Source organism: Morone saxatilis, unplaced genomic scaffold (assembly GCF_004916995.1).
Source record: "Morone saxatilis isolate NCDOM2014 unplaced genomic scaffold, NCSU_SB_2.0 Contig15, whole genome shotgun sequence".
NCBI lineage: Eukaryota > Metazoa > Chordata > Actinopteri > Moronidae > Morone > Morone saxatilis.
In genome coordinates this window covers 8,345,533-8,362,279 of record NW_023339707.1, presented here as the reverse complement: position 1 = coordinate 8,362,279, position 16,747 = coordinate 8,345,533, and the positions used below count along the sequence as shown (strand labels likewise).

At 39.6% G+C, this 16,747-nt stretch overlaps 1 protein-coding gene across 1 annotated transcript in view; it reads right to left on the bottom strand.

The window, feature by feature from the left end:
• Positions 1-16,747, bottom strand: part of sema3b (sema domain, immunoglobulin domain (Ig), short basic domain, secreted, (semaphorin) 3B) — a 71,205-nt gene that overhangs the window by 53,793 nt on the left and 665 nt on the right. The window lies entirely within an intron of this gene.

Below are 16,747 nucleotides of genomic sequence, written 5' to 3'. Positions count from 1 at the left end.
CCCCCCTCTCTCTCTCTCTCAAAGAGGGTAGTGGTAGTACAAATGCTTACTCTACAGTAAGCTAAATAGAGAGTGTGAGACAGAGAGCCAGATCATGAGACAGACTGACAGTTTAATTGGCCAAGAGAAGAGAAGAGTGTGAACGTGTGAATGAGAGAGAGGTGAGAGAGGAAGACAGAGAAAGAGTACGCCAACAGTGGGGTGTATGGGAGTTTTCATGGGAGAAAGAATGCAGTCAGGAATTCTTTTAATTGTCCAAACTCCGCCTCAATGCTTAGCCTACTCATCCGTCCTAGGACACACACACCTATATACACACACATGCGCACACACCCGCACACACACACACACACTGTAGTGTATACATCCACATATAAGTCATTCTGTCTGCACAATGCTCCATTGCCAACTTCCATAAGACTTTATCTTTTCCAGGCCAACCTGCACTCAGCTCTGGATGCTATAAAGAAAAATGACTTCATGTAATATTTTTCCGTAGTTAAGTCCAGTCAAACTGTTTTATGTCCAATCACAGAAAGCTCATCAAACGGCACAGGAAAGATCACAAAAATATGTCTAAATATTTTACGTTTTTAGCTTTCCTATTAACTGCTATTCTTTTTGAGTTGTTTTTGTCAAATAAAGCCAAACATCATAAAAGGTTCTGGATGTTTTCATCCATTTTATATCAACATAATCTTTTTGAAAGTTTAAAACATTGATGTGCAGCTATTCTGCATAAGCAATTTATACTGAGTAGCAAAGCCAGTACCAATGTAGGAAGTAGTTTAATACTCATACAGTGCCGAAACAGTAGAATATGGAGGTTGAGGTGTCTGTCAGGTATGTAAGCATTTATTATATGTCACCTTTGCTATACTATAAACTTCTACAAATAGTCAGTTTTAACTGTGAGTACCATCATTCCCTCCAATCATAGCCTTAATCTTAAAGGCATCCTGTGTACTGTCACAATTATACTCACCAAAAACGGTGTGTGATGGAGCTTAACAAGTGTTAAATGCGTTTCCTTCCTTATAAAACATTTGCAAAGCCGAATTTTGTATTGTCCATATCTATTTTTACATTGGCTGGCAGTCTTTTATTTCTTTCCAGCCTTTTGCTGCCAAATGTTTCTAAAACATTCTTGTACCATAAATCTGTACAGCTGATTTCTTACACAACCTGACACAGTGGCACAAATTCAAAACGTTAAAGGCCGTCAGTAGTGTGATAAGGATGGATTGATATTAAAAAGAAGATAACATCAGGATCTTTAATAAACTTTAATCAACAGCCTTGATGTGGCCATATTGCAACCATCAGTCAGCTGGCTCTGATCAGCTGTCACAGTAGCGCAGAGTCTTAGTTACTCTATAACATTTAGCTCTTCCTGTAGTTTATCTTGGCCTCCCTCTGTTCACAGCTGTCCTCCTCAAAGCTGCCCTTGGGGTAGGATTCACTTTGCCCAGGTGTGTACCTCTGTGTGTGCTTGTGTGTGTGTGTGTGTTCTAGAGTTACCGAGGGGCCCCTGAGTACAGCTGTCTCAGATCTGGGTGAATCAATGAAACACAACACTGGCAGATAGTTGACAATTTCTGTTGACACACTGTCATTATACACTCAGTTTAATGCTGAGAAGAGCACATCTATTTAATAATAACATTTACTGTTTTTAAGATACAGTTCGATCATAAATAAAGTGAAAATCCAGTGAAAGCATGCATAGATTCATGCACCTGTACGTCATACATTAAAAGATACAGCTCTGTTATACAAATAAATGCACACACACAGACACACGCACAATACAGACACAGAGGCGACAGTCACAGAAACCTGACATCAGATGTCACCTTGTGATGTCGCTCTCTCCTTTGTGTCTGTCTCTTTTCCATTTTCTGCCACACACCCCACTCCTCTATATCTCTCGCTTTGTCGCAGGAGTTTATGTTTCAAAGGGGGAAATTACCTTATTCATACACAAGACACACAATACCAACAAACCATCAGTCATGCCCTACAGCGCTGCTTCTCCCTGCCCGTCTTCCAACCTCCGCTCCCTTCCATAATGAGAAGACAGCTCTGCTGCTGCTTGGCACTACTCACCAACAGCAGCCGAGAGGAGGAATGAACTTTTATGAGTGGAAGAGAGATAACCTAAACAAAGGAAGGGCATTCAGAGGAGAACGTAGTGTTAAGACCTTCAGAGTTGAACAAACTGCACTTTTCTCGTCATCAGTTCTTTCCTGTATTTCCTTCCCACTTCTTTATCCTCCTCTTCTCTCTCTTTATTCTATTCTTGCCTCTCCTTGTCTCTTCTCTATGTACTTCTGTCTTGCCTTTTCCTCTCCTGTTACTTGTTCTTGGTGCTTTTATTATTTAGCACCTGTCCACCATAGAACAGAAAATCTTGTCATGCGAACCGTCTGACGTAGAAGCACACACACACACACACAGTACAACTGTGACAGAACCACACACTTCTGGATGCTGACACACACAGACCCACATATACAGGGTTCCATATACTGTACACATGAACACACCACACACACCCCTCTGAAGTTTCTGATGCACATTAGCTAATGTGGAAAGACGGCTCGGCTGAATTACCACTACACCTAATGACTATTTCATGTCAGGATGAGAGGAAGAGCAGAGAGCAGGACGAGAGGCCAGAAACTGAATACGGAGTTGGATTCAGCAGATTTAACTGTGCTTACTTGCTTTTCTTTCTGTCCTTCTTTCTTTGTCTTTTACTGATCTCAGTCTATGAATGGAAGGGTTTTTTATGTCTGACAGGCTTGCTGGTAATCGCAAGATACAAACTAACAAGGATTAAGGCTTAAATCATGGTTTAAACCAAATCAAACTTTCAAAGTGGATTACACCGAATCAAGTCTAAAACTGATTTAAATAAAAGTTTATATTGCAGTTTAAGCGTTTGTTTGGATTCAGTCTGATTACTAAGCAAGGATTAATCCCTATAACCTTGATATGAAGTGGTTTGAATTTTAAAACTGAGCAGTTTGGAGCTGGTGGCCACCTGCAGCTGCTCTGTCAGGCTCCTGCTGGGCTCCTGAGCCAAATTAATACTCTTTGGATGTTGAAAACACGGAGGGATGACCTTTGGGGACATGAGCAGCCCCCTGGCTCCTTTACGTCTCTCATTTTAATACTGTTGTTCACCTCCCACACCAGTGTCAGAACAGGCTTAGTATCTTCATCATGAAAGTCCTCCAATTCGAACTCACAGTGCTGCACTCTCATTGCGTCTTTGCTTTGCTCTACCAGCAGGACTGTCATATCCTCAACAGTCACCTCCCAGGGGATCCTCTTTTCCTGCTGAAGCTTCATTCACCAATGCAATCTTGGACTAAGATTTAATCTGCAAGCAGAGTTCATATATGGGTGTGTCCAACAACATCCTGATGGGTCTGTGGACGCCTCTGCTTCCATCAATAGCTCCATGGATATGTTGTTTCTGTATATCAAAATACAGAACAGGATTGACTGTCAAAGTGACAATTAAAACTCTGATTGTTGAGTCACTGGATCTAAAAAAAAATTGTCAGTATGACAGAAACTTTGACCCAGAAAACATTTCCTCACAAACTACCACAGTTATTATCAATTATTCTGAGGTCTATGTGCTGTAATTGTTTATTACATTTACATTATATTGAGTTTAGAACCCCAACAAAAACATTGCTCTTTTAAATCATGACAGTGTTTAAACTGACAAACAGCTAATATTTTTGGAGACTTTTTGTTTTTCAGGGGAACAACAAACTGAAACAAAAGTAACATTGATTTTAGAAAAAATTAATAACATTAAGTTGTCTTATTATTCTGCTCTTTGCAGGTTGGTATATTGGAGTCAACCCAGTTATTTATAATAATATTTTTTTGCTATCCATACTGAATTAAAATGTGTATATGTATTTGTACTTTAAGATAATAATCAATCAATGTATAAAATTCCCAAACATAGTACTTTAATACGTTTTGTTGCATTCCCACAGAAGGTGTAGTAGAAGAGTTCATCAGTGTTCTCTGTGAATGTCAAGTAGAAACTTTTTTGGAATAAGACTGCAAAATATATTTTGATTGCTGACATTTATTTTGGACTATAGTTATACTATTACATGAAGCAATATAAAGTGCACTAACTCAGATATTTATCCTATGTAAGTAAAGGTCAAAGGGTACCTTAGTAATTAAGCACATGCATTTATTCACACAGAGTTTGCTTTAAAAAACTTTTGCACCATAGAGTTTGCCAACAAAAAAAAATATTTTTAAAGCACCGTAGTGTTGTTGAGCCCAGTTTATCTTGGTGACAGTGCTGCAGAGTTGAACTGACAACTTTACAGGATGTATGACAGGACCTCACATAAAGCACAGTGAGAGATCATAACACACAGCATGGTATGGAAGTGGTTTTACTTTTACACCCTATAGTTCATTGGCTTTCAGAGAGGTCTTGCTTACTTGGCAAATAATTGTGGCTGACATTTTTTTTAATCTGTTCAGGAAGTGAGCATCAGTGTGTCAGTGTGTAGTTATACCCTGCTGTTAAACCTCCACTTCCACACAGCAGCCCTGCAGGACTCAAGGACTGATGACAGGTTTTGAGGACGGTGTGTGTGTGTGTGTGTGTGTGTGTGTGTGTGAGTGTTTCCTATTCATCACATTATGGTGTCTTAATCTGTCACATGGACATAACTTGGTCCCCACAAGGAATAAATATGTATTGTAGGGTTGGTTTTAGGGTTAAAGTTGTAAGGTTAGGGTTGGGGTTGGGGGCATGTACTGCCGTGATTAAGGTAATCCTGTAAAAATATCAGTTTATAAAATATCAAATATCAACCCCTGATGTACATAAATACATATTTACATGCAAGAATGCATTAAAAGTCTACTGTCACACATTAACCACTTGGTTAAACTCAAATATGTCATTAGTTGGATTTTGGGATCATAGCAGAAACACCTAACATAGAATATTATAGCTTAAAAAGCCTTTGTGACCTGAACCCTGACTGACATTTTGTAGCCATTTTTAGTCAATGTCATGATCCAGCAATCATCTGACTGACAACCACAATCAGCTTTAGCTGTATTTTTAAACTTTTAAACACAAAAGTTGTTGATGTTAGATGTTAAGATGATAAGATGTTGAAATAATAAGCACACACACTGATTTTACATGTTCACCATGAGTTCTTGCACTCTTTTATACCTATTTACCATGAGAGTTTACTGAAAGTATTAGCACTGCCGGCTTTAGGTATAAGTATACATCATTTCTGTGTGTAGAGTGAAGGTGTGTCCAGGTATGTAGGTGAAACCAAATGTTGTTCAGCATGTCACAGCCTGCTATTTTCTTTCCTCAACTTATATTTCCTGCACACAGACTAAACTCCCTGCAGAATGCTGGTCACTAATTATGTCCCTGGCTTTCATCTATCAGCATTACTGTCAGGAGACAGACGGAGCCCTGCATGCACACAAAGGAATACACGCTCAATACCTAATAACACCAAATACAGATGCTTTTCAGGAATTAAGATTTTTTTTCACTGTAGACATATTCAAAAACTTTTCCTCCCTCTTCCATTCCCTTCTGCCTGTATTTCACCTCCCTCCCCCATTCTCTTTCACCTTTTTCTTTCTTCTCTTCCTCCTTCCCTGCTTCTGTCAGCAGTCCCATTCAACATGTAAGTAATCAATCAGATGTATTGTCCCACATCACAAACACAGCCATTAAAATGCATGCAGTTCATATATGTGCACAACAAAATGTATATATGCAGTATGCAGGAACAGACTCTCACTTTAATCAACATGAGAATTCATATTCTAGGTGGTCATCAAAAGACACACACACACACACACACACACACACAAAACCACGGCTAATGAGGGATACAGTGAGCAGTATATAAGCATATGGGGCCTGAAGCATGAAAGACTTTGCTGTTTGAAGCCCCCTCACCCACACATAAGACACCAGCCATTTCTCCTCATAGTTCCAGTCCATAATCAGTGGTCACATCAAAGACTGTCATCTCTATATTTGAGGATGGTAACATTTCATTCCTGCCAATAAAAACTGGTTTGGATTGTTTATCTAACTTCAGTGTGTGTATAGTTCAGCACCACTAGCAACAGAAGGTATGAGAGAAAGGGCTTGTGACAAATGTCTCAAATGGGACAATAAGCAGTCACATCCTTAAAGGTCTAGTGTGTAATATTCATAGGTTTCATTAGTGTATAATCACAGCAACCTGTTTTTGTTACCTTAGAATGAGCCGTTTTCATCTACAGAGGAAGCAGGTGCCTTATTTTATGCAATCCTCTCCTTGTGATCACATTAAGTCTTTAATATACTGAGCCAACAAAAATTTTAACACAAATAAAAATTGCAGACTGTCTGTTGCGCTGCATCAATATGTGGCCTGAAACAAATCTAAGGCAAACACTTGACACTAGGGACAGACCGATAATAAACGAGGGGAATCCCTCACTGGTTTCCCACCCATGAACTGTACAAATCTGTTTCTCTTAGCAGCGGTTGTCTTTTCCTACGTCCTTCTTCTTCTTCTTCTTCTTCTACGTTCTTCTTCTTCTTTTCTGGACCTCATGATATTTTCCACCAAGGTCAAGGAAAAGTGTTTAAGAACAAAGGACAAAGAACAATTGTTTTGATAATTCTACTGCAGCGTTGGTTGATCTATAATTCTCCCTGCGCCTGCTATGAACTTTTGTTCATAGCAGAATGTAATATAATATATAACTTATGGTGGATCAAAAGATGAATGCATCTGGGGCCCATTATGTTTCTGTTATGGTACATCTGTGGAAAATTTAGTGCAAAAATGTACCTCTTCTGTATGTTGGAAAAAAAAAACTATATGTATAAAAAGGTACTATCAGTCCAACCAGTTCTTACTTGTTATTTAAAAATAGGAATGCCTTTTCCAACCCTCTACAAATACAAAAAACAGACCTGAAATCTTTCCACATACTGTATAGTAGGTAACAACTCTCTACGTGTCAAATGTCTTTTCCACAAGACCAGCCGACCCCGAGCCTCCAGCTAAAATACCTTATCTGTCCATCTGAAAATACCATTTTACTAATGGCCACAGCTACTGCTACATACCAAACATGCTTCTTGCACAGAATCTGTCAAGATGCCTGACTTGTGCTGTGCTGCTATTACTGTGTGTATACTTGGTGTTGTGTGTGTGTGTGTGTGTGTGTGTGTGTGTGTATTTTGTTGTTTTAATTTTAGCCACTGTATCTTGAAACTCCTCCTTGGGTCAATGCTCTTGCAGTTTACTCCACCTCTCTTTTATAGAGATATTAACACACAGCACCTTCAACGCTTTTCTCAAGTATTACTGCAGTCTTTGTCTGCAGTTAGTTGCTCAAAAAACAGACACATGCACACACTGTAACCATTTAAATTATATGCATTGGATTTATGATGCATGCACACATGGAATCTGTGCAGATGTCCACTAATGCATTCAGATAGACTGAACAGTATCTTATAAATAGCAGTGCAGTATAAACACTATGTATACATTTATAGGTTCACAAAAGTCTATTTTTTTATGTTGTTTGGTGTACACCAAGTACAAAATCTCGAATTCCCAATCTGAGCACGTTGGAGACTTTTTTGATTATTTTTCTGATTCTGAACTGTGATACAATCAATAACAAAATGTCTTTGTTCTCCATCTGTCTGCTTGTTAGTGGGATGGGAGGCTCGGTTTATAGACACACGTGTGCACACACACACACACACACACACACACATTGAGACACGCCCATCATGGTCCCCAGGTGCAGTTGGTGGAGATGGAGGCTCTCTGAAGGTGAACCCCATGGTGAGCAAAGGCGAGGTGCTGTGCTCTGTGAATGTGTGTGTATCTGTCCTTTCATGTATTCAGTTGTCTATTATGTCTGTATTTGGGGCTGGGGCTGGCAGTCATGTAGACAGCCAGCTAAAAGAAAAAAATTGAGAGAGACTGATAGAAAGATGTAAGAAAGATATAGAGATATAGACATAGAAAAAGATAAACAAATTCAAAAAACATGTTTCTTTACACACTTAAAAATATATGTGTCTGAGTCTGAACTGTAAAAAAGTGTAGAAAATATAAAACTAAAAACAAATAAAAAAGGGCATGGATTGATAGAAACCGAGGGCATGAAGAAAGGGGGTGTGATGTAGCTTTTATCTGGAGGAGGGGAAGCCAAATTAGAAATGTGGCATGATCCCCCCCCTCCTGGGACTGAGTCAATTAGCCTGCCTGGAGGAGCTGCCAAGAGGCTGGGGCTGGGGGATGGTGTCAGTAAAGAGGGTGTCAGTGGTGGTGGTGGAGGGCGACTGGTTGAGACAGGAGAGGCCAAGGGCGTAAGCAAGAGGGTTTTCATGGTAGGATGGGTGGTAGTGGAGGAAACCTGGCTAATATAGACAAGATTGAACACTCAACATAAAGGCCTGCTGGGCGTCATGTATAATAATGTAATAGTAGATAAGGTGAAGATTGGTGGTTGATACCTGCAGATGGAATATCAGAGCGACCATCTCATCAAGCCATACCATAATTATATTTGTTCGTTGTGTGTCTTAAAGAACTAGTGGGTAGGATTTAGTGAAATCTAGCGGTGAAGTTGCAGATTAAAACTAATAGGCCTGGGTATAAGATCAGGCTGTGAAGTGTGTATGAGAAACGACAGGGGCTGCAAAACTTGTGAAAAACAGCAAAGGCCTCTTCTACAGCCAGCGTTTGATTTGTCCGTTCTGTTTTGGCTACTACAGAAACATGGCAGTTCAACATGGCGGACTCCATGGAAGGCAACCCTCTGCGTCTCAAAACGGCTCATCTAAGGTAACAAAAACACAATGATTCTTAAATTCAGGTGATTATACACTAATGGAAACATTAGTGCCAAACGTCTGTGTGGCTATAAGTCATAATTGGCTTTGGTATTTTTTTTCCACCTGCCACTCATCCTCAATCTTTTCTATTCCTCCCCACTGCAAATTGTCCAGCAAAGCACAGATAATAAAACAAACCACTACTTTCCAACCTGGCTCTGATTGTTGGCTGCAACATGAAAACTGGGGTGGGAGGACACAAGGAAAGATGAAAAACAATGGAATGAAGGTCTGTTGGTGTAGGTGCGCCTGGCCGCAGCTGTACTGCAGAATTTAAGAGGAGTGGATGGAGAGAGGATGGAAGTGCTGGCAAAATGCCAGTTTCTTACCAAGCATCTCATCCACAGACCATCTCAATCATTATTGCACCACATCACTACTAGTTATACAGGCTAGCCTACTGTAAATTGGCATCAAACTAAAACTATTAATAATGAAAATAATTTAGAAGAAACATCAGCTGTCCTGAAAAACAAACCCTTGCAATAAAAGCAGAGTCCAAATTTTTCTCTCTCTCTCTCTCTCTCTTTTTCTCTCTCCCTCTGATTTCTATAACTCTTTCTTTTTCCAACTGTGATCCTGAGCAGCTGCAGAACAGCGGTAAGCAGGATTACAGGTGGTGAAAAAGAGGAAGATCAGGAGGGAGGGAGGGAGGGAGGGCAAAGAGGAAGGGAAAGAAGGGGGTACATGAATGAGAGCGATGGCCAAGAGGAGGAACAGGCCAAAGAAGGAAGGGGGGGATACAGAGAAGTTGGGAGTTGTAGGGAAGGTGGAGGGACGAGGTGAAGGAAATAAAAAGGAGTAGAATAAAGAAAGAGCAAAGGTTTCTGCCTCAAACTACCAACCATTAACCAACTTTTAAATACTGACGTACTATTTAAAGGATTTTTTATGGGTGTGCAGCTTTGTGGCTCCTCCAGTCGTCTTCTCATTAGAGCATACTGGTCTCAGCCAAACCAGCAGATTTAGAGGAGGTTTGGGTAGAATATTCCATTCCAGTGTGTGTGTTGTGTTTATTTTACCAAATGAAATACCAGACAGTGCTTATGTGTGTGTGGTATCATCACCGGTGGCAGCAGAGGGTGGCAGGTGACTTGAGTGACAGGTTAAAGAGGGAAGGGGAAGGAGAGGAGGCTGTACTGCACGCGTTCAGTAGCGTGTCACCAGGCAGGACCGCGTCTCCTTCCTTATCTGACAGGCACACTGCAGAACAGCAAAATCCCCTGCATAAGCCCCTCGAGCACTCCTCTGGGACATGTGTGTGTGTGTGTGTGTGTGTGTAGAGACAGAAACAGTTTTTTGAAACTAAGGGTGCTTGTATGTGTGTGATAATGTGTGTGTTTGTGTGTTTATGTGTGCGTGAGAGACAGGGATGGTGAGAATCTCGTTATTTTCCTATCTTCCTGTGCAAAGCCTCCTAATTCCACCTCACCTTCAATACTGCATGACCGCTCAAGGTGATAGGACAGGACAGGTTGGGACTCCAAAATCACACACACACACACACACACACACACACACATGCACACATCTACACAAATGGAGAGTGCAATTACAGGTCAGCCTGGCAAAAGGAGAGCCTGTTCTGCAACAGCACTGGACAGACAAGAGCATTCGAGGAAGAAAGAAGATATTAGGAAGGACAGGAAGGGTGTGTGTGTGCATGCATGTGAGGGGGAGGGTATAAAAAGGGGGAATGGAGGGTACGAAAGGAAAGACGGGGAGCACAAAGACAATGTCGGAGAAATCTTTAGACAAGACCAAGCAGCTTTTAGCCACCTGGTGTGCAAAAATATACCATAATATACTGTGCATTCACCTCGTGGTATATTTAATGTGCTGTTTGTGCTAGAATTTGAAGGGGCAGTGTTTGACTACTGCTGGTTCTACATAATATTCATATTATGAACTATAAGGGCCCATGACATCTTGTCTAATCAGTTTGATTATTAACATATTCTTAGTTAGGTTAAAATTAATGCATTAAGAGACTTGTGATATTATAAATCCCCAGAACAAAAAGTGCACCATTACAAAAATGTAAACTGATGGTTGTTTGCCTACTACAGTTCAAATCAGAATCAGAATCAGAATCAGAAATACTTTAATAATCCCCGTGGGGAAATTACTTGAAAGGTGGGTACAAGAAACAGGAAAAACAAGAACCGAAGTATGTTACAGTCCAGTTCCTTTCTGTATCTAGTTTAATACCCAGAATTTATTTATAAGTTGTTACTTAAAATGTATGAAACAGATTCAGTCAGGCATGTGAAAGGATTTAGATTTTATAAAATGCTATTAAACCCCAAGCCCAGTAATAGCACACTTTTATATCTCTACCACTGGAGTCGAGGGGTGTGTGTGTGGTGAAGGCAGTCAGTATAAACACGAGGAATGATGAAGAGCATGAGTCTTGTCCAAGTCAAGTAGGGAGTATGGTCTTATTGCGTGCCAAAAGAAATTTGCACAGACCTCGACCACTAAATTGTTTTCTCTCTTTCTCCTGCAAGACTGTCTCTGTTTTATACTACAAAGTGAAAGGAAGGAGAAATAAAATGCTTCTTTTTCTGAACTTTTGCAGCTATTTTGTGAAGTTTTGATGACTTTGTACATTCAGGTGACAAATAAGTTAATTTGATAGCATCATTTCCTCTCACTCATTGTTTTCCTTATTACACGTTTCACCAATCAAAGCAAATTGCTTTTGTGAAACTGCACCCTTGGGCGGTAATAATGTTATCAAGAGCAGATCATTTGTGTGCAATCAAGAAAGTGGCTTGACATTGATCATGACCATCTTGTGTACTCACACTGTCAAATAATTTGGGTTAGAGTTTTTTAACCTGGGAACACAGAAAAACTAACCAGTTAACCCACTCGTCCGGGTTACACATCCGGCCACTCTCTGTGAACAGTTCACTGATAGTTAAATGAGATTGATTGCTCTGTCCTCAGCCTAACCCTTACTTCAGGTCATCATCAGTTCTGATGACTTGGAGCCATGTTACCATTTACCATCCTGCATCTACAACATCTGTGCAGAAATAATCCTAATTAACCTCACTCTCATGTTTTGGGTCTCTGATGGATCAGTAGCCAGATGTCCTCAGATTAAACCAATTATGCAAAATTCATTCCGTCTACAGAGCTAGTCAGACATCATCACCTAGCTTTTCACTAATGTGGAGCCTTAGATGATCTCATACTGCAAGGAGGTGGTATGTTATCTTTGCTAACTAGGTATTATTTAAAGGTCCAGTGTGTAACATTTTGGAGGATCTATTGGCAGAAATGGAATATAATATTAATAGGTATAACCTGAAAATAAGAATTGTTTTGGTTTTGTTCCCTTCGAATAAGCCATTTTTATCTACAGACACTGCGGGTCCTCTTCTACAGAGTCGGCCAGGTTTCACAGCCACTAGTTTCTTCTACACTCTTGGAAAGGGAGGGTGAGTCGAGGGAGTTGTACTGCAACTACACTGCCACAAAATCCTACACACTGATCCCTTAAAGTCTAATACTTCAACTGAGTGAGATGGGTTTAATAAGTTGAGTCAAGTGCCACAAACTTTGGACAAACCACAAAAGTTTGACTTACTGCGTAAAATGCTGAAAGGATTTGGTGGAGAAATGTGTTCAACAAAGTATGATGTTTTAAAAAATTGTTTTGGAATTGTGCCAAAACTCTGCTATATTTGCTGGGGTTTTGACATTTTTCAAAACAATACCCAACCTCAGTTTCCTACTGAGAGTTTCCCACTGAATGTCCTTCATCATCTTGTGGTTTATACCGATGACACCTAGTGCTGCTCCTTAAGATTTAACATCTGAGTTCAATACACATATTTTCTCCTACTGCTTTTTCACTACAACAGAAAATCTCTTTCCCCTGTAGCTAGCCTTTATTGGGACTTCTTTAACAAAGTGAAGAAGACATATGTTACACTCTATTTCTCTTCACTTCTCCTTAAGCTAACAAACATGTGACTATTACCCACAATCTTTACCGAAACCTTGTATAGGAAGTCGAAGTAACACCTTTCACATTATTTCACGCGTACTTAGACATGTCCAATTTTGGCGTCACTCCTCTTTCACATTCTCAGAAATCAACCATCCTGATTTACTTTTTTTTTACTTTACCTTAAAAGGTTGAGCTTGAACATCAGTTAAGGTGTTATCTCCACTTTTATCTACGCTAGAGTATCTAACATCTACCTTTTTTACACAGTGATGAATTAGGGAAGCTATCTTCTCTGACCTGAGGTTCAACTCTTTTGTTGTCCATCCATCCGTGGGTTTAGGTTATCTACACATATCAAATGACACTTTTAAAACATGAGATCTATTATCTTCCACAGTATCTTATATTACTTACATAGTTAACATTCTTGCCTATAGGTTATCATGCACATACTTTTCTGAATGAATTGTGATAATGAAAGAATCACTAACTGTAACAAAAACCTTTTATTAAAGGTTTAATGACGTGCTATGAATTCAATATTACTTTAAATAGTAAACGCTGGTGATCAACTTATGAAGATATATTATGTTACATTATGTTCTGTAGTTTAACCTTTTATTTATTTATCTATATTTGAAAAATGTCATTATTTTAGCATACTGTGTGTGTTTTTTCTCCCTTTTTGCTTCACTTTCTGAAGTGAAAGAATATTGCTCCCCACTAGAGGACCCAGTTTCCTGTAAACTGCTGATGAACAGTGCTTTAATGTAGCAGGCAGATGCATGTGAACACCATATTAAAGTGAAAATCAGTTTCAGTAAAAATCTAGTTTTGAAATTTGTAAAAGTCAGACTACAATTTCCCTTCTCTTAAATACTCATGGTATGCATGTAAAAACGTCACATGTAGTACAGAAGGGGTTTCATGTATTGTGAATGTAACACACACAAATCTATAGTAGCACACAAGCTCTCGCTCACTCATGCACACACACTCACAAACAGCACCAGTCATTAGCCACAACTTCCAAATCAAGGCCAAGTATCATGTTCTTTTTTAAATCACAAGGATTGAAAAAGAAAACAAAAAATAAATAAATAAATAAAAGAAACTGATGAAAGTTTGATGCTAACAGCCTTTTGCTTTTTATTTGAATGAGGGAACAACCTCTGCTCCAGTCTGTCCCCTCTGGCTATATGGGAAAAAGTCAATATTTCAAGACAGCAGAGACACTCATTAAATATTTCAAACAAAGGAAAACTGACATTGCTGCCCAGTCTCTCGTGCTCTTCTCTATACCTAGCCTCACCAGTTCGTACCTTAGGTTTCTACATTCTTCCAGTCATACTTTAAACACATAGAGAGAGAAGATGGCAAACAGGCAACCAAGACAGAGCTAACATTGACAATCAAAGAGAAAATATCTATCTGTGGTCCACAGACACATTGTACCATTATGTTCTGCTTTACACATTTTTCACCTACTTTCTGCTGACCTAGTAGTTATTTCAGGCTGAGAAAAGGGTTAAGTGAAAGGTTAATGGGTTTTTCCGCTGAGGAAGGGTTGAGATGAGGGTTAATGGGTTTTAAGGTGTGGCAGTGGATCAGTGTATAGCCACCTTAACCATAAAGTTACCTTGGTGGTCGATTCATCACCATGCAATCAGTGGGCCCACCTTGAACTCACCGGAGCTGTTAGGTTAAATAAATGTCCACTTTGCTGCTCTCTGATGTAAAATGATTGAACACAAGAGCGAATGTGACCAGGTGGTGGTGGAAGCTATTATATGTATGCTCTTCTATACACAGTGTCTGCCCTGGGAAAAAATCCTTTGACACACAGGAAGTGATATGTTTTACATTTGCATCAGCAGCAGTGTATCTGGAATATATAGAAGAAGCTGGGTAAATAGCATGAGCAGCAATAACAACCACGGTAGAACAGTGACACCTACGGAAACTCAAGAACATCCAAGATGAAAGATGGCGTACCTTGATTCATGTCTTGGTGGTTTTTATTGGACATGACCTGAAGTTCCACCTTTGGTCACTACAATAAAATCTCCACACACTGCAGCACTCTAAAGAAGGGGTGGAGGCCTACACAGGCCACAATGTCTGCTTCCAAAGAGTAGTGCAAACACAGACAAAGATTGATTTTTTAATCATTAAACTATTTCTCTGAGGCAGAAACCTGACCCTGAAGGGAGAAATAATGCCACTGGTTGTAATAAAGAGCACTTTTCTGGCTACGTAGGCTAACAACATTTTTATGTACAATATGCCAACTATCTATCTAGGCTAGTTAGCTAGCTAGCTTTAAGACAAATATCTTGCTGACTCTTTAAATCATGATGCCATTGTCATATTTTTTTATTAAATTTGTCATTTGTTGTCATTCAAGATTGCTACTTCACAAATTTGTACATTTAACAAATGTACAATCCAGTCATTGATCTTCATCAGGCTGATGAGTGTGGGGATCCCACTTTTGTGGCTCCTTCAATGTCTGGAACTTTTTTGAAGATTTTTTTGGATGTAAGTAAATGTATACTTTTTTTATTCGAATATAGTAGCCACAATAATATCACTCTGTCTGAAAAGAGTGCTACACGAATTTAGCATTGCCCTACATTGTTGGACTCACAATGAAAAAAGAGATCAAAAGTGACGCAGCAGACCATACATTACCCACATTGCAACCTGACCCCCAACAGTTTGGTCGCAGATTTGAGTGTGTTATGCTGGTAGAAACTTATGTAGCCTTGTGCTGCTAGCCTCAAGCAAAGATAAAGAGGGTGCTACAGAGGTCTGGTAAGCAAGAGTAAGTAAGAAGAAGTAAGATGTAACTAAACTAAATAAAGAACAAGACCTTTGTCTATGTCCACATTATAATTAACACAAGGTAACTATCATGTAACACTTGTTGGACTACCACTCGCTGTAAAGGTAAATTAAGGGTTAATGTGTGGTTCAGTGGTATGGTAATGGAAGGGTTACTGTGCAGGTTAAGGTGGGTTTGGGGTGGAGGGGTTATAAAGACCAGTGAGACCTGGGATTACAAGACTGAATGGGTGAGATGACAGACAAAATGCACACCTGTGAGCTTCAAAACACATATACACCCACTCACACACAAAGCATTCTGGTGATAGCTGTGTAGAAAAAAAGAAAATGCTGATTCCACAAAAGAGACCAGATATTTAAAGCTTTATAAAGGCAGATTCATTCTCATAAAGAAGATGAAGAAGAGAAAAGAGAGGGGTGGGAGAAAGGATGAGAGCAAGGCAGAGTGGCATGGGATAAGCCTCTGTCATTAGTTGTGGGATTTCAGTGAAAACCTGCAGAAAAGGCAGAAGTAAATGAGATTAGAGAACAAAAGTGGCAGAGTGTGTCAGGATGGAGGGTAGATGGAGGAGTGGAGGGATGAGGCACACAATAACCGCAGGTGTAAAAGGACCAAAGACTCCTAATCTTCCGTATGTCCACTGGTTTCTTTATTCACCACTGTTTTAAAATTCAAATAATGCTTTATTTTTCAAGTGCAAGATTCTTGCACAAAAAGCATTTAAAGGCAAAAACTGGACATATCAAAGCTCTAACATTTCTGTAGACCATATGTTCTTAAACTGAATCATAACTTTGCAGTGTTACTTATCAATGCCAGCTGAAAAAGACAGATTCTCTGCAAAAGAAATACTAATTCCCTCTAAATCCCACACTTCCACTGCTGGACCATCAGGAAATCCAACATCCAAGACAGACACTCTCCCTCATGCACGCAAACTCTTCTCTCTTCTCTCTTCTCCTCC